The sequence below is a fragment of the Triticum dicoccoides genome, chromosome 2B (assembly GCF_002162155.2).
Source record: "Triticum dicoccoides isolate Atlit2015 ecotype Zavitan chromosome 2B, WEW_v2.0, whole genome shotgun sequence".
Classification (NCBI taxonomy): Eukaryota; Viridiplantae; Streptophyta; class Magnoliopsida; order Poales; family Poaceae; genus Triticum; species Triticum dicoccoides.
Genome location: NC_041383.1, coordinates 759355714 through 759377529, shown reverse-complemented (window position 1 = coordinate 759377529; position 21816 = coordinate 759355714). Strand labels below are relative to the sequence as shown.

The following is a 21816-nucleotide window of genomic DNA, read 5'->3' as shown; positions in this document are numbered from 1 at the left end:
AGTAGAGCTCATTGATCACCTTGGTTTCTTGTGCTTTTGCATTTGAAGAGCTTCAGCTGGTATCTGTGCACAACATCCGCAGGACCACAGATGGCTTACAAGATGAAAGGGGTCTTCAAGGGCCTCAGGGTTATTACTCAAATCTTTGGTATGCAATATTCTTCATGTCTTATTGCGTTCAGTTGCAAACTTCCTTTTCCTTATCTTTATTCACCCTTCCCTGGTGTATACTATGCTAGCAGTGGTGAAGGAGCAAGAGATGGAGATTGGTCATCCCATAGACGTGAAGCATGTCGCGCATATCGGTTGGGATAGCCCAACGGGGAGTGCTGCTACTTCTCCTACTCCTGGCTGGGTATATACATAACTCACAGAATTCAGAACAGTCCTACAAATCTCTTGTGACTCGTTGCCTCTTCTGGATAATCCCCATTGGTCATGATCTAATGGGAAACTGACATAGTTTCAATTTGTTCTTAATTTGCAGATGAACGACATGAAGGGTGCACCGGACATTTCAACGTTGAGCAATTCTGGACCATCTACAGGTACCTCCTGGAGTTCTCAAGGTATTTTTCAGATCTTCAGTTCTGGTAGTGGTGCACATGTTTTGGTCTCAATTCCTTCTGTTTCCATCACGTTAGAAGATTATGTCATGTTTTTTTCTACAATAAGATTGTGTTTTGTTTATAGTGGAATGTGTAAATGGGGAAGGATACTTGCCGTTCGTTATCATAGGGACGTGCTGCCATGTTGTCGTTTATGCTTAGGAATCTTCCATTAGATCATTATTAATAATCATGATGGGGCATCAGAGCTGCTGGCACACATGATTGGTATTAAACAACTGAGTTGAGGGGTAAACGGACTAATGGGTGCATCATGGATAATATATAAAGTTATAAAACTTTAACTCAATACTTACGATATTCTTCATATAGCTATAGTACCCGGATTTCAGCAGGGTTTTCGCTAATTAACCAGGCTATTCTTCTTCTGGTTAATTAATGGATAAATAAATGTTAAACTTTCCATAAAAAATTATGTAATTTGAAAATGTGCTATTACAACAAATAGTTTTGGGAACCACCGGTTGATTTGTCCAAGTTGTTTTGCAGATTTTGACCATCCTCGAGATATATCGGCCTATGGTATACTTCCTGAAAATAGTAGTCCGGGATCAACACCGTACCCTGACATACCAAAGCCACCCCGAAAGGCTAGAAGGAAGAAAACTACCAAGAGCAGTTCGCCAACGGCATCATCGAGATCATCAAGGTCATCAAGATCAAGATCTAAGGGTTCACTTTCATCCACTACTCCTGACACCATTGCCAATGATATTCAACGTGAAATCCGGATTGTGTAGGCTGTCATGTTTTGTACCCCCTTTCTCAGGATTATAGAAGTATTTGAAAAACGACTTTGCATAGGAAATAGGAATACAAACGTCATTTATTTTTTATTGTTTCAAGTTTAGCTGAAAGGAAAACAATTGCAAAGTTAGGAAGGATGTCAAGAAGGGTACTAATATTATGATGCATGATAAATCCGGTTGTCAGTTTCCGTGGTAATTTGACTGGTCACTGATCAGTGCTAGGTATAGAGGCTGTCGTGTTCTCCATATGGATTAGATTATAAATAATCAAACAGGTAACGTTTATATGTTGTTGAGTATAATGTTGAGTATAATGTTTATCTGGGTACTGATACCATGTTAGAAGGGAGAGAGAGGATTGGTGGAATAGTTTGTTCGTTGTATTGCTTGAGCCTCGTGGGCATATATATAGGAGTACAATGATCTACTTGGAGTACAAGACAAACCAGAATAAATCCTAGTCTATCTCGTCTTTCCTAATAAACATTATATTCAACAAACAGGTAATTCAGTACCCAGATAAAGATAGATCTACTCAAATACACAATTCCTCAGATCAAACATGAGAGCATGATCACATAGAGTTTTCTCAGGTGCATATTATCAAAAACAGACTATGCAAGCACGTGAGTAGCACTAGATTCAGGGACCATAGGATAATCCTAAAACCACCTGATCTGTTTCGGGAAGGGACGATCCGATGGTGCTCGGGGAAGAAATGAACAAGCAGAGAGATCAGGTGAGCAGAATGGCCATAGACGAAGCAGATGAATAGAAAGGGGACGATGGCTTCAAGATCTTTTCTTTCACAAATACACAAGTTTAGGGGCAAGAGAAAACCACAACTCTATGCAATTTTAACAAAAAAAAATCCACAACTCTAGAACTAATCGGCAACAAAAAACCTCAAATCTACCGGTTGAACACGAATACGATGATAGGGCCCCACTAGACAAACACAAAGTAATGGTTAGCTAATATGATGATTACCCATGTTTGCAAAGCATCAATTTTAACAACCCACAATCATAAAAAGCAACATACAATTATAATTTATAAACAGGAACACATTATAATAGCAACACATACTTATAAACAACAACATATTTATTAAACAACATAATTTCCCGTGAACAACATCACATAGTCATACATTTTGAGTTCACAAATTCAAGACAAAGTGTAGAGATATTTGGCTATACTTTTCAGATTTTATATGAGTACATTTGTATGTAGGTATGGATTAACCCACACACGTACACGCTCTACCAGATGGGTTTCAAATTTCCCTATTTATATACCCATGGGTAACATTTTGTACCATATGTTTACCCTAATAGGGTTTTATCCACAGGGTACGTGGGTCATGGATACCCATTGCCGTCCACTCTGCTCTCTGATCTTCATATGACAATGATGAGTAGGCCGAGGCCTGCTCCGGTGCTCCCCCCTAACCTAATTTCGGAGGGGTATTTTTGTCCCCGCAAATTTGTTTTTTTCCTGGCCCGCCGCAGCCCAGATCCAAGCCCTGTCTACACCTGTATAACCCAGACCGTATACGTACAGTACCCTGGTCCGAAAAAAAACATCACACGACCCCATGTCCACGTAAGACCTGCCGAATCCAATCATTCACGCGAGCAGCTCCATCAATCTCGCGAGCATTGACGCAGCTCCATAAGTCACGTAGTAGATCTCCACCGGCCGGCGGCTATCTCGTCGCCGGCGATCTCGTCGGACAGCGGGCGCGACAACGTCGTGAATCTCCAACGATCGCGCACAGGCATCGCATCCCGCGTCCCCCTCTAGTCTCGCTCGCGACAACATCGAACGAACTGCCGCGGCGCCAGTGGCAGTGGTTAACCTAGCGGAGCGGGTAACCTAGCTACCCGGCGGCGCATGCGATCGTGGATCTTGTTCCGGTAGTGCTGCTCCTCGTGATCTGGGTTCACGTAGCGTCGGTTGCCGTCGGCTGTGCGCACCATGTGGATCGTTAATTGATGTGGCGGCTAACCTAGGTATCCGGCGGAGGAGGTAATCACAGATCTAGCTAGGTTTTGAGATCGTGCAGTTCCTCGCGATTGAAAGTGATCTCGACGGGTGCCGTGGCCATCTTCCTTACTAAGTTTGGCAGATCTGAACTGCCTCGGTTGTGGTTGTTTACATAACATCCGTGATCATGTGCTATGTGTTTTATATTTCATCATTGATAATGTTTGCACATGTGATGATACATATTATTGGTTGTAGGAAATGGCGGACAAGGAGTTAACTGATATCATGGTAGACATGGAGTTTGGCGAACTGATGAAAGACTGGATAGAAGATTGGTCAGATGATGAAAATTCAGATCATGAAGATCGGTCAGAGAATGGGAACGAATGGGACGATCTTAATGTGCGTGGCATTGTCATGTTGTATTTTTTTGGTGGCATCCGACAACATTAAATCTTTGTGTTGAAAATTTATAGATGGATGAGCTTGATGATGATCAGGAAAACAACTCGGAGCTCTCGAATGAAGATTACATTAGTCAGGTACGTAAGTGAAACGTTTTGTTGGCATGCAAATTGAATTTCTTCTGGAACATTATATGATAAGTAATTATGTATTTGTGTTGTATTTTTTAGTTCATTTCCGAATGTCATAATGCGTACGACTATTACGGTGAATCCGACGTGGAGACAGGCCTTAACAATGAATCATTAGATGCACCTGGTTCTGGGGAGTCCGAGTCGTCGGTCATCATGAGTGAGGTATGTGTGCAATCAATGTTCTATGGATGTAAGTAATGTTAAACCATACAAAACAGTTTTCATGGCTATGTTTTGATTGTGTAGGTGACAGAAGATGGTGGGGTAATGAATGTCCAAGATACTGCCAGTGCAGATGATAAGAGGGATATGTTCATGCAGATAATGGACATGACTTTTATGACTCATGATGCTGCGTATGATTTCTACAACAGCTATGCTAGAGCTAATGGTTTCAGCATTAGGAAGAATAAGGTCAGGTATACCAAAACCGAGGCACATCTTATGCGTTATAGGAAGTTTGTTTGTTCCAGACAAGGGAAACGTGACAGCAAGTTGCTAACCGAGGAAGGGCACAGCCGTCGGCTCAGAGCCGAGATACGCTGCTTTTGCGAAGCACACCTGACTGTCAAGCTTGACCAAAAGCGTGGTGTTTGGTATGTTGCAAGTTTTGAGGACAAGCATAGCCATATGTTGGCAGGACCGGACGAGGTACCTTTTCTTTGGTCCCACAGAAAAATCAAAGAGTTTCAGAAGCATGAGATAATGTCCATGGGAGCTGCAGGGATTAGAATTCACGACATGATGGATTGCCTCATCAGCAAACATGTATGGTATGGCGGTGTTGGTTTTACCAGGCGTGAAATATACAACCTTTGTGCTAGGGAGAAGAGGAAGCTGCTTTCAAAAGGTGATGCTGCCACAGCCATAGGCATCATGGCCAGTAGGAAACAAAGGGATCCTAGCTTCTTTTTCGAGTACATGCTAGATAAGGAAGGACACTTGAATAGGATGTTCTGGTGTGACTCCCAGTCTCGTCATGACTATGAGGACTTTGGCGACGTGCTTGTATTTGATAGCACGTACAAGATGAACCGCTATGGTATGCCATTCATACCTTTTCTTGGTCTTAACAATCACCGGAAGACCACTGTTTTTGGTTGTGCCATAGTTTCGGACGAGACCGAACAGACATACGTGTGGCTGCTGCAGACTTTTTTGAGGTCCATGTGTCAAAAGATGCCGAAGAGTGTAATCACAGACGCTGACGCTGCGATGATCAAGGAAATTCGCGAAGTCTTGCCAGACGTGTGGCACCGTATATGTACGTGGCATATAGAAAAAATATGAAGATTCACCTCAGTCCCAAGTCCTTGAAGGAGTTCCGAACCCTTCTGTACTACAACACGTCCACGACCATGTTTGAGGAGAGATGGCACGCGTTTACCAAAAGATGGCAGTCGGAAAAAACAGTAACATGGTTGAGACGGATGTATAAGAAGAGGAGACTGTGGGCCGCGGCTTATCTGACAGAGGGGTTTTGGCTTGGCATGAAAAGCAACCAGCGGAGTGAAAGCCTAAACTCATGCCTTCACCTCCACCTAGACGGTGAAATGACCCTCGTGGATATGATTTTGCATTATGAGAACGCCGTTGTACGTATCCGTGAAAACGAGGCGCGAGATGACTGCACGGCCTCACAGAGTTTACCGGTGCGAGTTACTAGCTCGAGGGAACTTGAGATAGCTGCTTCTCACATCTTCACTCCAGCAAACTGTTGGGGAACGTAGTAATTTCAAAAATTTCCTACGCACACGCAAGATCATGGTGATGCATAGCAACGAGAGGGGAGAGTGTAATCTACATACCCTTGTAGACCGAAAGCGGAAGCGTTAGAACAAAGCGGTTGATGTAGTCGTACGTCTTCACGGCCCGACCAATCAAGCACCGAAACTACGTCACCTCCGAGTTCTAGCAAACGTTCAGCTCGATGACGTCCCTCGAACTCCGATCCAGCTGAATGTCGAGGGAGAGTTCCGTCAGCACGACGGCGTGGTGACGATCTTGATGTTCTACCGTCGCAGGGCTTCGCCTAAGCACCGCTACAATATTATCGAGGAGGACTATGGTGGAGGGGGGCACCGCACAAGGCTAATAGATCTTAAGGATCAATTGTTGTTGTGTCTTTGGGGTGCCCCCCTGCCCCCATATATATAGGAGCAAGGGGGGAGGCGGCCGGCCTATGGAGGAGGCGCACCAAGGGGGGAGTCCTACTCCCACCGGGAGTAGGACTCCTCCTTTCCTTGTTGGAGAAGGAAAGAGGAGGAGTAGGACTCCTCCTTTCCTTGTTGGAGAAGGAAAGAGGAGGAGAGGGAGAAGGAAAAGTGGGCTGCCCCCCTTGTCCAATTCGGACCAGATGGGGGTGCAGGCCTCCTTCATTTTGGCCTCTCTCCTCTATTCCCGTATGGCCCAATAAGGCCCATATACTCCCCGGCGAATTCCCGTAACTCTCCGGTACTCCGAAAAATACCCGAATCACTCGGAACCTTTCCGTAGTCCGAATATAGTCATCCAATATATCGATCTTTACGTCTCGACCATTTTGAGACTCCTCGTCATGTCCCCGATCTCATTCGGGACTCCGAACTCCCTCGGTACATCAAAACTCATAAACTCATAATATAACTGTCATCGAAACCTTAAGCGTGCGGACCCTACGGGTTCGAGAACAATGTAGACATGACCGAAACACTTTTACGGTCAATAACCAATAGCAGAACCTGGATGCTCATATTGGCTCCCACATATTCTACGAAGATCTTTATCGGTCAAACCGCATAACAACATACGTTGTTCCCTTTGTCATCGGTATGTTACTTGCCCGAGATTCGATCGTCGGTATCCAATACCTAGTTCAATCTCGTTGCTGGCAAGTCTCTTTACTCGTTCTGTAATACATCATCTCACAACTAACTCATTAATTGCAATGCTTGCAAGGCTTATAGTGATGTGCATTACTGAGTGGGCCCAGAGATACCTCTCCGACAATCGGAGTGACAAAACCTAATCTCGAAATACGCCAACCCAACATGTACCTTTAGAGACACCTGTAGTACTCCTTTATAATAACCCAGTTACGTTGTGACGTTTGGTAGCACCCAAAGTGTTCCTCTGGTAAACGGGAGTTGCATAATCTCATAGTTACAGGAACATGTATAAGTCATGAAGAAAGCAATAGCAATATACTAAACGATCAAGTGCTAGGCTAACGGAATGGGTCATGTCAATCACATCATTCTCCTAATGATGTGATCCCGTTAATCAAATGACAACTCATGTCCATGGTTAGGAAACTTAACCATCTTTGATTAACGAGCTAGTCAAATAGAGGCATACTAGTGACACTATGTTTGTCTATGTATTCACACATGTATTATGTTTCCGGTTAATACAATTCTAGCATGAATAATAAACATTTATCATGATATAAGGAAATAAATAATAACTTTATTATTGCCTCTAGGGCATATTTCCTTCAGTCTCCCACTTGCACTAGAGTCAATAATCTAGTTCACATCATCATGTGATTCAACACCAATATTCACATCTGTATGTGATTAACACCCATAGTTCACATCGTCATGTGACCAACACCCAAAGAGTTTACTAGAGTCAATAATCTAGTTCACATCGCTATGTGATTAACACCCAAAGAGTACTAAGGTATGATCATGTTTTGCTCGTGAGAGAAGTTTAGTCAACGGGTCTGTCATATTACAGAGTCGTATGTATTTTGCAAATATTCTATGTCTACAATGCTTTGCACGGAGCTACTCTAGCTAATTGCTCCCACTTTCAATATGTATCCAGATTGAGACTTAGAGTCATCTGGATCGGTGTAAAAGCTTGCATCGTTGTAACTTTTTACGACGGGCTCTTTTATCACCTCCATAATCGAGAAACATCTCCTTATTTTTCTAAGGATAATTTTGACCAATGTCCAGTGATCTACTTCTAGATCACTATTGTACTCCCTTGCTAAATTCAGAGCAAGCTATACAATAGGTCTGGTACATAGCATACTTTATAGAACCTATGACTGAGGCATAGGGAATGACTTTCATTCTCTTTTCTATTTTCTGCCGTGGTCGGGATTTGAGTATTACTCAATTTCACACCTTTGCAACACAGGCAAGAACTCTTTCTTTGACTGTTCCATTTTGAACTATTTCAAAATCTTGACAAGGTATGAACTTATTGAAAAACTTATCAAGCATCTTGATCTATCTCAATAGATCTTGATGCTCAATATGTAAGTAGCTTTACTGAGGTCTTTCTTTTAAAGAACTCCTTTCAAATACTCCTTTATGCTTTCCAGAAAAATTCTACATCATTTCTGATCAACAATATGTTACTCACATATATTTAACAGAAAGGCGGTAGTGCTCCCACTCACTTTATTGTAAATACAGGCCTTTCCAAAAGTCTGTATAAAACCATATGCTTTGGTCAACTCATCAAAGCGTATATTCCAACTCCGAGATGCTTGCACCAGTCCATTGATGGATCGCTGGAGCTTGCACATTTTGTTAGCACCTTTAGGATTGACAAAACCTTTCGGTTGCATCATATACAACTCTTCTTTAAAGAATCCATTGAGGAATGCAGTTTTGACATCCATTTGCCAGATTTCATAAAATGTGGCAATTGCTAACATGATTCGGACAGACTTAAGCATCGATACGAGTGAGAAAGTCTCATCGTATTCAACACCTTGAACTTGTAGAAAACCTTTCGCAACAAGTCGAGCTTAGTAGATAGTAACACTACTATCAGTGTCCGTCTTCCTCTTGAAGATCCATTTATTTTCTATGGCTTGCCGATCATCGGGCAAGACAACCAAAGTCCACACTTTGTTCTCATACATGGATCCCTTCTCAGATTTCATGGCCTCAAGCCATTTCGCGGAATCTGGGCTCATCATCGCTTCCTCATAGTTCGTAGGTTCATCATGGTCTAGTAACATGACTTCTAGAACAGGATTACTGTACCACTCTGGTGCGGATCTTACTCTGGAAGACCTACGAGGTTCGATAGTAACTTGATCTGAAGCTTCATGGTCATCATCATTAGCTTCCTCACTAATTGGTGTAGGAATCACATGAACTGATTTCTGTGATGAACTACTTTCCAATTCGGGAGAAGGTACAATTACCTTATCAAGCTCTACTTTCCTCCCACTCACTTCTTTCGAGAGAAAACTCCTTCTCTAGAAAGGATCCATCTTAGCAACGAATATCTTGCCTTTGGATCTGTGATAGAAGGCGTACCCAACAGTTTCCTTTGAGTATTCTATGAAGACGCACTTCTCTGATTTAGGTTCGAGCTTATCAGGTTGAAACTTTTTCACATAAGCATCACAGCCCCAAACTTTAACAAACGACAACTTTGGTTTCTTGCCAAACCACAGTTCATAAGCCGTCGTCTCAACGGATTTCGATGGTGCCCTATTTAAAGTGAATGTAACTATCTCTAATGCATAACCTCAAAAACGATAGTGGTAAACCGATAAGAGACATCATAGATTGCACTATATCCAATAAAGTACTTGTTATGACGTTCGGACACACCATTAAGCTGTGGTGTTCCAGGTGGCATGAGTTTGTGAAACTATTCCACATTGTTTTAATTAAAGACCAAACTCGTAACTCAAATATTTGTCTCTGCGATCAAATTGCAGAAACTTTATTTTCTTGTTATGATGATTCTCCTCTTCACTCTGAAATTCTTTGAACTTTTCAAATGTTTCAGACTTATGTTTCATCAAGAAGATATACCCATATCTGCTCAAATCATCTGTGAAGGTCAGAAAATAACGATACTCGCCACGAGCATCAATACTCATTGGATCGCATACATCGATATGTATTATTTCCAATAAATCAGTAGCTCGTTCCATTGTTCCAGAGAACGGAGTTTTAGTCATCTTGCCCAAAAGTCACGGTTCGCAAGCATCAAATGATTCATAACCAAGTGATTCCAAAAATCCATCTTTATGGAGTTTCTTCATGCGCTTTACACCGATATGACCCAAACGGCAGTGCCACAAATAAGTTGCACTATCATTATTAACTTTGCATCTTTTGGCATCAATATTATGAATATGTGTATCACTACGATCGAGATCCAACAAACTATTTTCATTGGGTGTATGACCATCGAAGGTTTTATTCATGTAAACAGAACAACAATTATTCTTTGATTTTAAATGAGTAACTGTATCACAATAAACTTGATCAAATCATATTCATCCTCAACGCAAATGCCAAATAACATTTATTTAGGTTTAGCACTAATCCCGAAAGTATAGAGAGTGTGCGATGATGATCATATCAATCTTGGAACTACTTCCAACACTCATCGTCACTTCACCCTCAACTAGTGTTTGTTTATTCTGTAACTCCTGTTTCGAATTACTAATTTTTAGCAACCGTACAAGTATCAAATACTCAGGGGCTACTATAAACACTAGTAAGGTACACATCAATAACCTGTATATCAAATATACCCTTGTTCACTTTGCCATCCTTCTTATCCACCAAATATTCAGGGCATCTCCGCTTCCAGTGACCATTTCCTTTGCAGTGTAAGCACTCAGTTTCAGGCTTTGGTCCAGCTTTGGGATTCTTCGCGGGAGTGACAACTTGAGTTCCCTTTTCTTTCCCTTTGCCCTTTTCTTGAAACCAGTGATCTTGTCAATCATCAACACTTGATGCTCTTTCTTGATTTCTACCTTCGTCGATTTCAACATCACGAAGAGCTCGAGAATCGTTTTCGTCATCCCTTGCATTATAGTTCATCACGAAGTTCCAGTAACTTGGTGATGGTGACTAGAGAATTCTGTCAATCACTATCTTATCTGGAAGATTAACTCCCACTTGATTCAAGCGATTGTAGTACTCAGACAATCTAAGTACTTGCTCATTAGTTGAGCAATTCTCCTCCATCTTTTAGCCATAGAACTTGTTGGAGACTTCATATCTCTCAACTCGGGTATTTGCTTGAAATATTAACTTCAACTCCTGGAACATCTCATATGGTCCATGACGTTCAAAACGTCTTTGAAGTCCCGATTCTAAGCCGTTAAGCATGGTGCACTAAACTATCAAGTAGTCATCATATTGAGCTAGCCAAACATTCATAACATCTACATCTGCTCCTGCAATAGGTCTGTCACCTACCGGTGCATTAAGGACATAATTCTTCTGTGCAGCAATGAGGATAAACCTCAGATCACGGATCCAATCCGCATCATTGCTACTAACATATTTCAACACAATTTTCTCTAGGAACATATCAAAATAAACATATGAAAGCAACAACGCAAGCTATTTATCTACAACATAATTTGCAAAATACTACCAGGACTAAGTTCATGATAAATTTGAGTTCAATTAATCATATTACTTAAGAACTCCCACTTAGATAGACATCCCTCTAATCCTCTAAGTGATTACGTGATCCATATCAACTACACCGTGTCCGATCGTCACGTGAGATGGAGTAGTTTCAACTGTGAACATCAATATGTTGATCATATCTACTATATGATTCACGCTCGACCTTTCGGTCTCCGTGTTCCGAGGCCATATCTGTTATATGCTAGGCTCGTCAAGTTTAACCTGAGTATTCTGCATGTGCAACTGTTTTTCACCCGTTGTATTTGAACGTAGAGCCTATCACACCCGATCATCACGTGGTGTCTCAGCACGAAAAACTTTCGCAACGATGCATACTCAGGGAGAACACTTCTTGATAATTTAGTGAGAGATCATCTTAAAATGCTACCGTCAAACTAAGCAAAATAAGATGTATAAAAGATAAACATCACATGCAATCAATATAAGTGATATGATATGGCCATCATCATCTTGTGCTTGTGATCTCCATCTCCAAAGTACTGTCATCATATCTATCGTTACCGGCACGACACCATGATCTTCATCATCTTGATCTATATCAATGTGTCGTCACATGGTCGTCTCGCCAACTATTGCTCTTGCAACTATTTCTATCGTATAGCGATAAAGTAAAGCAATTATTTGACACTTGCATCTTATGCAACAAAGAGACAACCATAGGGCTTCTACCAGTTGCCGATAACTTCAACAAAACATGATCATCTCATACAACAACTTATATCTCATCACGTCTTGACCATATCACATCACAACATGCCCTGCAAAAACAAGTTAGACGTCCTCTACTTTGTTGTTGCAAGTTTTACGTGGCTGCTATGGGCTGAGCAAGAACCGTTCTTACCTACGCATCAAAACCACAACGATAGTTCGTCAAGTTAGTGCTGTTTTAACCTTCTCAAGGACCGGGCGTAGCCACACTCGGTTCAACTAAAGTTGGAGAAACAAACACCCTCTAGTCACCTGTGTGTGAAGCACGGCGGTAAAACCAGTCTCGCGTAAGTATACGCGTAATGTCGGTCCGGGCCGCTTCATCCAACAATACCGCTGGACCAAAGTATGACATGCTAGTAAGCAGTATGACTTGTATCGCCCACAACTCACTTGTGTTGTACTCGTGCATATGACATCTACGCATAAAACCTGGCTCTGATACCACTGTTGGGGAACGTAGTAATTTCAAAAAATTTCTACGCACACGCAAGATCATGGTGATGCATAGCAACGAGAGGGGAGAGTGTAATCTACATACCCTTGTAGACCGAAAGCGGAAGCTTAGAACAACGCGGTTGATGTAGTCGTACTTCTTCACGGCCCGACAGATTAAGCACCGAAACTACGGGACCTCCGAGTTCTAGCACACGTTCAGCTCGATGACGTCCCTCGAACTCCGATCCAGCTGAGTGTCGAGGGAGAGTTCCGTCAGCACGACGGCGTGGTGACGATCTTGATGTTCTACCGTTGCAGGACTTCGCCTAAGCACCGCTACAATATTATCAAGGAGGACTATGGTGGAGGGGGGCACCGCACACGGCTAATAGATCTCAAGGATCAATTGTTGTTGTGTCTTTGGGGTGCCCCCCTGCCCCCATATATATAGGAGCAAGGGGGGAGGCGGCCGGCCTATGGAGGAGGCGCACCAAGGGGGGAGTCCTACTCCCATCGGGAGTAGGACTCCTCCTTTCCTTGTTGGAGAAGGAAAGAGGAGTAGGACTCCTCCTTTCCTTGTTGGAGAAGGAAAGAGGAGGAGAGGGAGAAGGAAAAGTGGGCTGCCCCCCTTGTCAAATTCGGACCAGAGGGGGGCGCAGGCCTCCTTCCTTTTGGCCTCTCTCCTCTATTCCTGTATGGCCCAATAAGGCCCATATACTCCCCGGCGAATTCCCGTAACTCTCCGGTACTCCGAAAAACACACGAATCACTCGGAACCTTTCCGAACTCCGAATATAGTCGTCCAATATATCGATCTTTACGTCTCGGCCATTTCGAGACTCCTCGTCATGTCCCCGATCTCATTCGGGACTCCGAACTCCTTCGGTACATCAAAACTCATAAACTCATAATATAACTGTCATCGAAACCTTAAGCGTGCGGACCCTACGGGTTCGAGAACAATGTAGACATGACCGAAACACTTTTACGGTCCATAACCAATAGCGGAACCTGGATGCTCATATTGGCTCCCACATATTCTACGAAGATCTTTATCGGTCAAACCGCATAACAACATACGTTGTTCCCTTTGTCATCGGTATGTTACTTGCCCGAGATTCGATCGTCGGTATCCAATACCTAGTTCAATCTCGTTACTGGCAAGTCTCTTTACTCGTTCTGTAATACATCATCTCGCAACTAACTCATTAATTGCAATGTTTGCAAGGCTTATAGTGATGTGCATTACTGAGTGGGCCCAGAGATACCTCTCCGACAATCGGAGTGACAAAACCTAATCTCGAAATACGCCAACCCAACATGTACCTTTAGAGACACCTGTAGTACTCCTTTATAATCACCCAGTTACGTTGTGACGTTTGGTAGCACCCAAAGTGTTCCTCTGGTAAACGGGAGTTGCATAATCTCATAGTTACAGGAACATGTATAAGTCATGAACAAAGAAATAGCAATGTACTAAACGATTAAGTGCTAGGCTAACGGAATGGGTCATGTCAATCACATCATTCTCCTAATGATGTGATCCCATTAATCAAATGACAACTCATGTCCATGGTTAGGAAACTTAACCATCTTTGATTAACGAGCTAGTCAAGTAGAGGCATACTAGTGACACTATGTTTGTCTATGTATTCACACATGTATTATGTTTCCGGTTAATACAATTCTAGCATGAATAATAAACATTTATCATGATATAAGGAAATAAATGATAACTTTATTATTGCCTCTAGGGCATATTTCCTTCACAAACTTCTATATGTTGCAAGATGATCTTAGAAAAATTGATGGCATGGAGATTGTAGAAATTAAGATGGGAGACGGATCACAGCAGTACATCGTGGCCTGGAAGAATAACCGGAATAGCCGTTTTTGGGTGGAGTATAGAACAGTAAATTCCGCAGAACCTATACGGTGCAGCTGCAGAAGAATGATTCGAAAGGGTCTACCTTGCAAACACATATTCCACATACTGAAGTACTTGAACATATCTGAAATACCAAAGTGTTTAGTTCTTGTTCGGTTCACGAAACAAGCAAGGTTGGGACTGCCCGCGAGGCGCACAAGCGATCTGTTGGGATATGGTTGGACTGGGGCAGAGGAAAGAATGAAATATAGCCAGGTCAGTGTGTTAGCTTCAGAAGCTATGCATGCGGCATGCAAACACCCAGCTTTGTGGGATCAGTTACATGATAGTTTGAAGGCTGTGATAGCTAAGAGTCATGAGTATGATCCGCTACAGGAAAATTTGAGCAACAATATAAATGACTTCAGTAAGTGTGCGGTTGAATATGTAGACGATGGTGAAGGCAACATGGTCGCAGTTAAAAATCCTATGAAATTGTCCAGCAAAGGTGCAACAAAGGTAGATGAGAACCGCCCTGTCTCGAAAAATGGTAGACCACTCTCTTTTGATGAGTTGAAAACCCGGTGCGGCGCTTGCAAATTGCTAGGACACACTAAACGTAGCAAGAAATGCAAACTAAATCAAAAGTAAGTGTTTGTATGCATTCTGGATTATTGAAAAAATTATCATTCATTAACTTATCTTGTCTTCTATGATGTGCAGAACAGTGGAGAAGGAAGAAGTGTAGAACACTTGCTTCAATTTTTTTACGGATAAATCGAGTGAACATGGCAGTATATCCTTTTCACATTATGGCATCAATTTTAGTTCGACGTTTAACATCGTGTTTGGATCCTATATATATCTTCTATACCTAAATAGCTAGCCCCCACTACTAGATTTGTCATCACCGCTGTGCTTCCACATCACCTCAATTATTTACAGCCTTCCGATCAAAATTGTGTGGCATCAAGGAATCATGCATGTGCTCATAAGTTACTTTTTGCATTAATGTAAATTATGCCACCTCATTGGTCATGCATGTCTTATTTTCCCAACGCATGCATGCATTTTTTGCATTAACCTATCAACTCAAACAACGCCACTTCATCAATCATGTCTTCTATTTGTGGGGATTTTTTTCTCTTTTATACATCATTTTGCCACACACACTTCTTTTAAGTTTTATCATTTTTAACATGTAAAACTTTTACATTTAATTTCATTGGTTTTAAGCACTAATTTATGGATTGGTTTTAACACGGTTCCCGCAGCAACGCGTGGGGCATCATCTAGTTGTAGCAACTCGATCGACACTTTGTTTAGTGGGAGTGTGAAATTTTTACATCTCTAAATAAACAACAAAATCCGACCTAAATAAATTAGCTATAAATTAGAAAGAATATTGTACATTTCCCCTCCCCACGTCCTAACTGCCATTAAATAACATAACTTACCACTCCCCACCACACATTCACCCATCTACCTCGCGCGCCGGTTCGAACTCCCCTTATCCCCACCTACAGTAGATCGAGAAAACCCCCGCCGGCGACCGCTGCAGCCGCCTCCATGGAGAAAAGCCTCGGCTGGCAGAGAGTGTTGATGAAGCTCGCCGGTGATGACGAGGGGTGGCGCGCCCAGTTGGCGGAGGTGTGCGGCTGGTTCCCCAGCACGGAGATGTTGGTCAACCACGCGCGTGGCCTCGTCAAAGTCCTCACCGACGCCGAGAAGAAGCACACCTTCCCCTACGGCTGCGGTGTCCCGCCGGCTCTCCTCCTCGTCCGGGCAATGCGAGAGGCCACGCTGAGCGACTCCCCTGTTCAGCGTGCAAGGTGGTGGATGTACCGCTCCACCACCATAACGCTGCGGCCAGATCCAGCACGCGTCGCATCGATGGCGGAGCGCATCGACGTCGAGCTCGCTATCCCTGCGCCCGTGAGCCCGGACTACCAGGTCCGCCACGTGCCAAAGCCAGTCCTGCTGTTGGGCTCTGACGTCGTGGAGGATGACGTGGACGAGGTACTGCTCATCCCTGATGACCCTGAGGAGGGCGAGGAGGACGTCGTGCAGATGGTAGCGCCGGTTGCCGTCGAGGATGGCAAAACAATGCCCATCAACGTCGAGCTCCTTCCCCTGCACCCTGACATAGTGAAGGTGGAAGAAGAGGAGGTGGCTCAGGATCAGGTGGCGCCGGCGGTGGTCAAGAAGAAGGCTTCTCCGTGTGTGGTGCGCCGCTCACGCCGCCTCAAATTTCTGAAGAAGTGAAGATGGGCACAGTTGCTGAAGGAGGATGAAGCTGCTGGTTATCTTAAGTTAGGTATGTTGTTATATTTTTCAGCATATAAGTTAACATTATTTTGGGTTTGATGTTGGTTAGGTATGCTTTTATATGTAAGCATATAAGTAATGTAATCGGTACGGTTTGATCGGGTTCTTTGTGGCTGAAGAACTGAATATCTACTGCTCACCCTAAGTGCCAAGTTCAGTTAAATTTCTGAATATTGAATATGTATTGTTGCTTTGCTTCAGTGTTGCATGGAAGCTGCTAGATGTTGCTCCTATGTTGCAACAAGACAATGTACTAGTCTGCTACATAAATTAGTAGTGTTGCTAGGTGATGTGCCCATGTGCATCACATACCAAATATAGAACATGCCAAAAGTGCATTGTCTATGAAATACAGGACATGCCAAAAGTGCATTGTCTGCCAAATATAGAACATGCCAAAAGTGCACTGTCTACCAATCATTATGGCCCCATGTTATTTATGCTGCAATCTCTGTTACACTTTGCCCATAAACTGAATAGCAAATAATTCAGCATCATTTCATCATGTCAATTACAATGATGTCAATAACTTTATGAACAATCTACTTGCTAACTATGACAGCAATCATAATGGCAAGCAGGCCAAGATACAGAAGACCTCCAAATCCTAAAATCCTATCCCTATAGAGCAATATCTCCTTGTGCATCTTAACCATTGCCCTCTTTTCTTTCTCATTCCTTTTAATTTCAGCTTCATATTCTGTAATCTTAGTCTCCAGTTTCTTGTTCTTCATGGTAAGATACTTAATGACTGACTTTGCTTTGCTATCCCACTCCCCATCAACCCATTCAACATACTCAGAAGTGATATCATCCTAAATAAATCATGAGCAATTCAAGTCATTTTATAACTGAACTTGTCGCTGCAAGCGTTAAACACTGAACTTTTTTGCAGCTTGACCGCAATAGCAGTACTAGTTTGAAGATCATGCTCAGTACACTAACCTCAAACACACATCCCCCGAGTGCGCTGCCAAAATTGTCTGCATCTATGCAGACATGGGCACTAGAAGTTTCTTGATGACCACATAGATGGAGCTTGTCATGGCCACATGTGATGAATTATGGGCGATAATGCTGGGATGTAAAGAACAACGGTAAAGAACTTACCTTTTTGCCACCAAAGTGTAGCACTGAAGAAATCCTAGCCGTGGGTTCTCCCGGCCCGCCGCCGCCCACGAAACCCTCGTCCCCTGTTCCACTAGATCCGCCGCCGTTGCCTCCTGTGCCACTGAATCCGGCCCACCTGCTTGCAGGACCCAGGGTTCGACCTAACTTGCGGTCGCCACCGCTCTTCTCGCCGCAGCCGCCGCCGCCCGATGCCCAGCTCGCTGTCATGCTTTCACCGTCGAGATTTGGAGGCGCAAATAGAGAGGGAGGGCTAGGGATTTGGAAAGGGAAACGAGAAAAGGGGAAAGATCGATGTGAACCTGGCAAAATGGGCTGGTGTAGCGCTGCCGGGAAGATAGCCCCGCCTGTGGGGCCCCTCACGTGGTTAGATGGGCCGTGCCTGGCATTATGGTGAGTACAGAAAAAGTTAATTATACATATAATAAAAAACGACGGGTTTGTAAAACAAACTAGAAAAACATGATGCCTGATAACACACGATAGAGCCAACAAGCTGACTGACTAATTTTGATGAGTGTAATATTACATTTTGGCTTGATACATTTACTTATCTACCATGACTACTTTTCATAATAATGTGATGAGGGGGAATTACTGGGAGATTATGCAAGATGATGACATGCAGATAGCTAAGGCAGAATGCTAAGCTTGGTAGAGTTTAAAAAAAAGTTAAGATTGTGAAATTTTTAATATGAAACTTACGAGAGCAGTTGAAGAGAAAAATAGAATATTATAAAAAATTGGAGACGGAGAAAAATATTAAGCAAGAACAGTTGATAAGTGAAGCCATGAAAAATACAATTATAAAAAATTGGAGAAGGAGAAAAATATTAAGCAAGAACAATTGATAAGTGAAGCCAAAACTTTATTGGTACGACCAAATTGTCTTCTCTGAGCGAATTTTATGACCAAATTGTCTTGTACGAGCAAATTGTCTGACAGACACATACACATGCATGTGCCTTATTTATTACATAAAATGATAGAACCCCTAAGATAATCATGTCGTCGAAACCTTCGATCGGACTAAATCCAAACCACTAAAACTTCAATCTTGCATGCCGCATGGATTCTTCAGGCGCGCCTTTTGCTTGCGATTTTGCGAATTTTGTTCTTCACACACTCCATCATGTTTGAAGGTGACATAATCAACTCTGCAATGAAACGTCTTCTCCTTGCGTCAATGGTGGCCTGCAAAAAAATGACATAAAGGTTACATGAACCGAAGTTGCTACACCACCATAGTAGCTAGTCTACAAACGAAAATAACAGCATACCTGTGTAAATTTGCGGGTGATTTTGTCCCCGTCCCAATGTTCTAGACATTCTGTGACAAAAAGGCCACAAGAGTTCCTGGTACATATGCAGACATTAGCGGTGGGCAATACAAAAATGTGTGTTGTTGTTTGATTGTGCATGATGTCCTATTAACTCACCCATCCTCTTGCTGGGGTATGTCATACTCCTTGATAGACCACTTACTTACGTCCGGATATTTCCCTGGTGTAATAAGATTTGCCTGACGCATATCGTGTGCTATAGCCATTCGCTATAAAGAGGATAGTGTTAAAGAACAATCATAAACAATATGTAAGAGCTATGGTACAAATGTTGGTTACATTACCAGTGCTTTAACAGTCCTCTCAGTCAGGTCCAGAGGATAGAGCGAATCGAGAACTTGGAATTCTTTCTTGATCATGTGCATGACCACGGTCATCCAGTGGCTATTGTCGATATTCAACGCGATATACGTCTACAGTGCAAAAAACCATTACGTAGCAAAAGAAATACTTGATGAACTATCCTGTAGTGATGAATCACAAACATTACGTACCTTATCACGCATAGTATACTCTTTCGTGACTCTATTAACTGCCCCAGCTTTGGTCAGAACACTATCCATGTTGCAGCTAGATGGCAATGGATCGTCATTTGCGATAGCACGATCTACAAGGAATTTGGACCTCCACGCTGGACAGAGGTAACGATCATGACCAACACGCAGCTCCAAATGTCCCATATAAGCATCAATAACCTGCATAGAATATCAGCGCTTTACATGTTGAGAGTTGAGATATAGATTTTTGAGCATTTTAAAAATAGGACATGCAAGTAGTACTTACATCGTCCGACAGCCATCTATGGCCTAGTACCGGTAGAATCCTTTCGGAAGTTAGAGTTATGCCACGGCCTTCACTGTAGTAATTTTTTTTGTTCTTGTTCTTCTCAGTGCTAGCAGCTAACTCGACAAATGAAATAGCAGCATCAATTATTTCCGGCGTCAACTCATCTGCCACAACCTCCGACACATTATTGTTTGAAAATAGAGCTGCATGAAATAATATGAACGTCAACAATGGTGATCATATGCATTGGTAGTAAATAAAAAAATTAAGATTTTTAGTTACGATACCTCTAGTAGAAGTACTAGTACTAGAGGCTCTCTGACCATGGCTGGTACGCCTGCCGGGCTTGTCAAGTGCGAAGGGGGATTCAAATTTCTTGGGAACGGTCCGCTTCCGCTTACCGGACATAACCTCATCATCCTTATCGATTGTTGCACCCTTTTTTCCATTCGCCTTAGCCATGAACTTGCTGACAGAAGATGGACAAATGTCTATGTCCGATGAAGGTGCTACAGTAGAAGTACCAACCACCCAAGGGTTTTCCGGTGTAGCCCCACATACATCATTACGCTTAAAAGGTGAAGCTTCCTTGTGTCCATTCAGCTTCGGTGGTGTTTTCTGTTTCGAAAACTAAATCGTGTGAACATTTCTGGACGAAAAAAATTAAACGAGAAAATTATAGACAGAAAGATAAATACATAGTACCTCAGGTACGGTTTTATGGTCGGGAAGCACTATATCAGGCTGCGTCATGTCAATGATCGGGTGTCCATCACTATCCATGTCTTCCTTGTACACGGATTCCTTCTTTTCATATGGACCATTCTCGAACGAATCCACTTCGTCCGGATCATTCTCCGCGGATGGCACGGCAGCAACCGGCTTGTACATGACACCTGCTTTGTTCAACTTCTCCAACAACCTCTGCAGTAGAAATATAAACTTAGTAATGGTAGCATGGTTTAAAACAGCAAACATACTCTAAACTATAAAGTTTGGGTGTGACACCTCAGCAACTATATCAGGGATTTGCCTCATCTCGGTGTGTATGAAGTCCATGCACCGCTTCATTACAAGCTCCATCAAATCTTCCGACAATGCGGCTGTCGTCGACTTCTTTGCGTTTCCAGTTGCAGGCTTGGTTTTTGGCTTCATGGTAGGCGCATTATTTGGGATGTCGGGCTCCTGAGCCCTATACTCCTGGGTGATATTATTTTCGATCTGCATGCGATATTGAAGTACATGTAATGAATAAAAAATAAATAGTATTAAGTTACAAAACATTTAAGAAAGATGAAACACAATGATTTACCCTTACGTTACCACGGCCGCGCCCATTATCAAAGTCGAACCTATCTCTCCTAGTGGCTGCACCTTCTGTCCAGTTCCTCATAAGAAGTTGTATGGACAAGTTGGGATTATAGGCGCATTCGCCTTGGACCGGTTGCACCTTCTCCCAGTACAAGTACTACAAAAAATATAAGGATTTAGAGTTAGTAAAATACATCACATAAAATTGCAATGATATGATAATTGACATTATGCAACATGTCTGATATGTGTACCTGCAAGAGAGCCAAATTGCCTTTCGGCCATTGGCGCAGGTGTTTGCCTTTCTTCACTATGCGAAGGCAATCAAGGAGAACACGCATGGTGATGGCATTCCAGTTAATCTTTGAAATATGTTTCACATCGTAGACCAAAGCGTAGTACTGCTTTGGCACAATCTTGCTCGACATGGGAGCAATAATTGTTCCTAACAGGACCAGCACTACCTTGCGAAGGAAATCATTGTCGGTGGCTTTACTTTTAATTATGTCCTCAA

General features: G+C 42.7%; 1 long non-coding RNA gene across 1 annotated transcript; it reads left to right on the top strand.

Moving 5' to 3' along the window:
• The first annotated feature begins 309 nt into the window (after positions 1-309).
• On the top strand, positions 310-1473 carry LOC119368622. Its single transcript, XR_005176695.1, has 3 exons — positions 310-355; positions 488-569; positions 1119-1473. It is a non-coding gene; the product is annotated as an uncharacterized LOC119368622 (long non-coding RNA).
• Positions 1474-21816: the final 20343 nt, after the last annotated feature.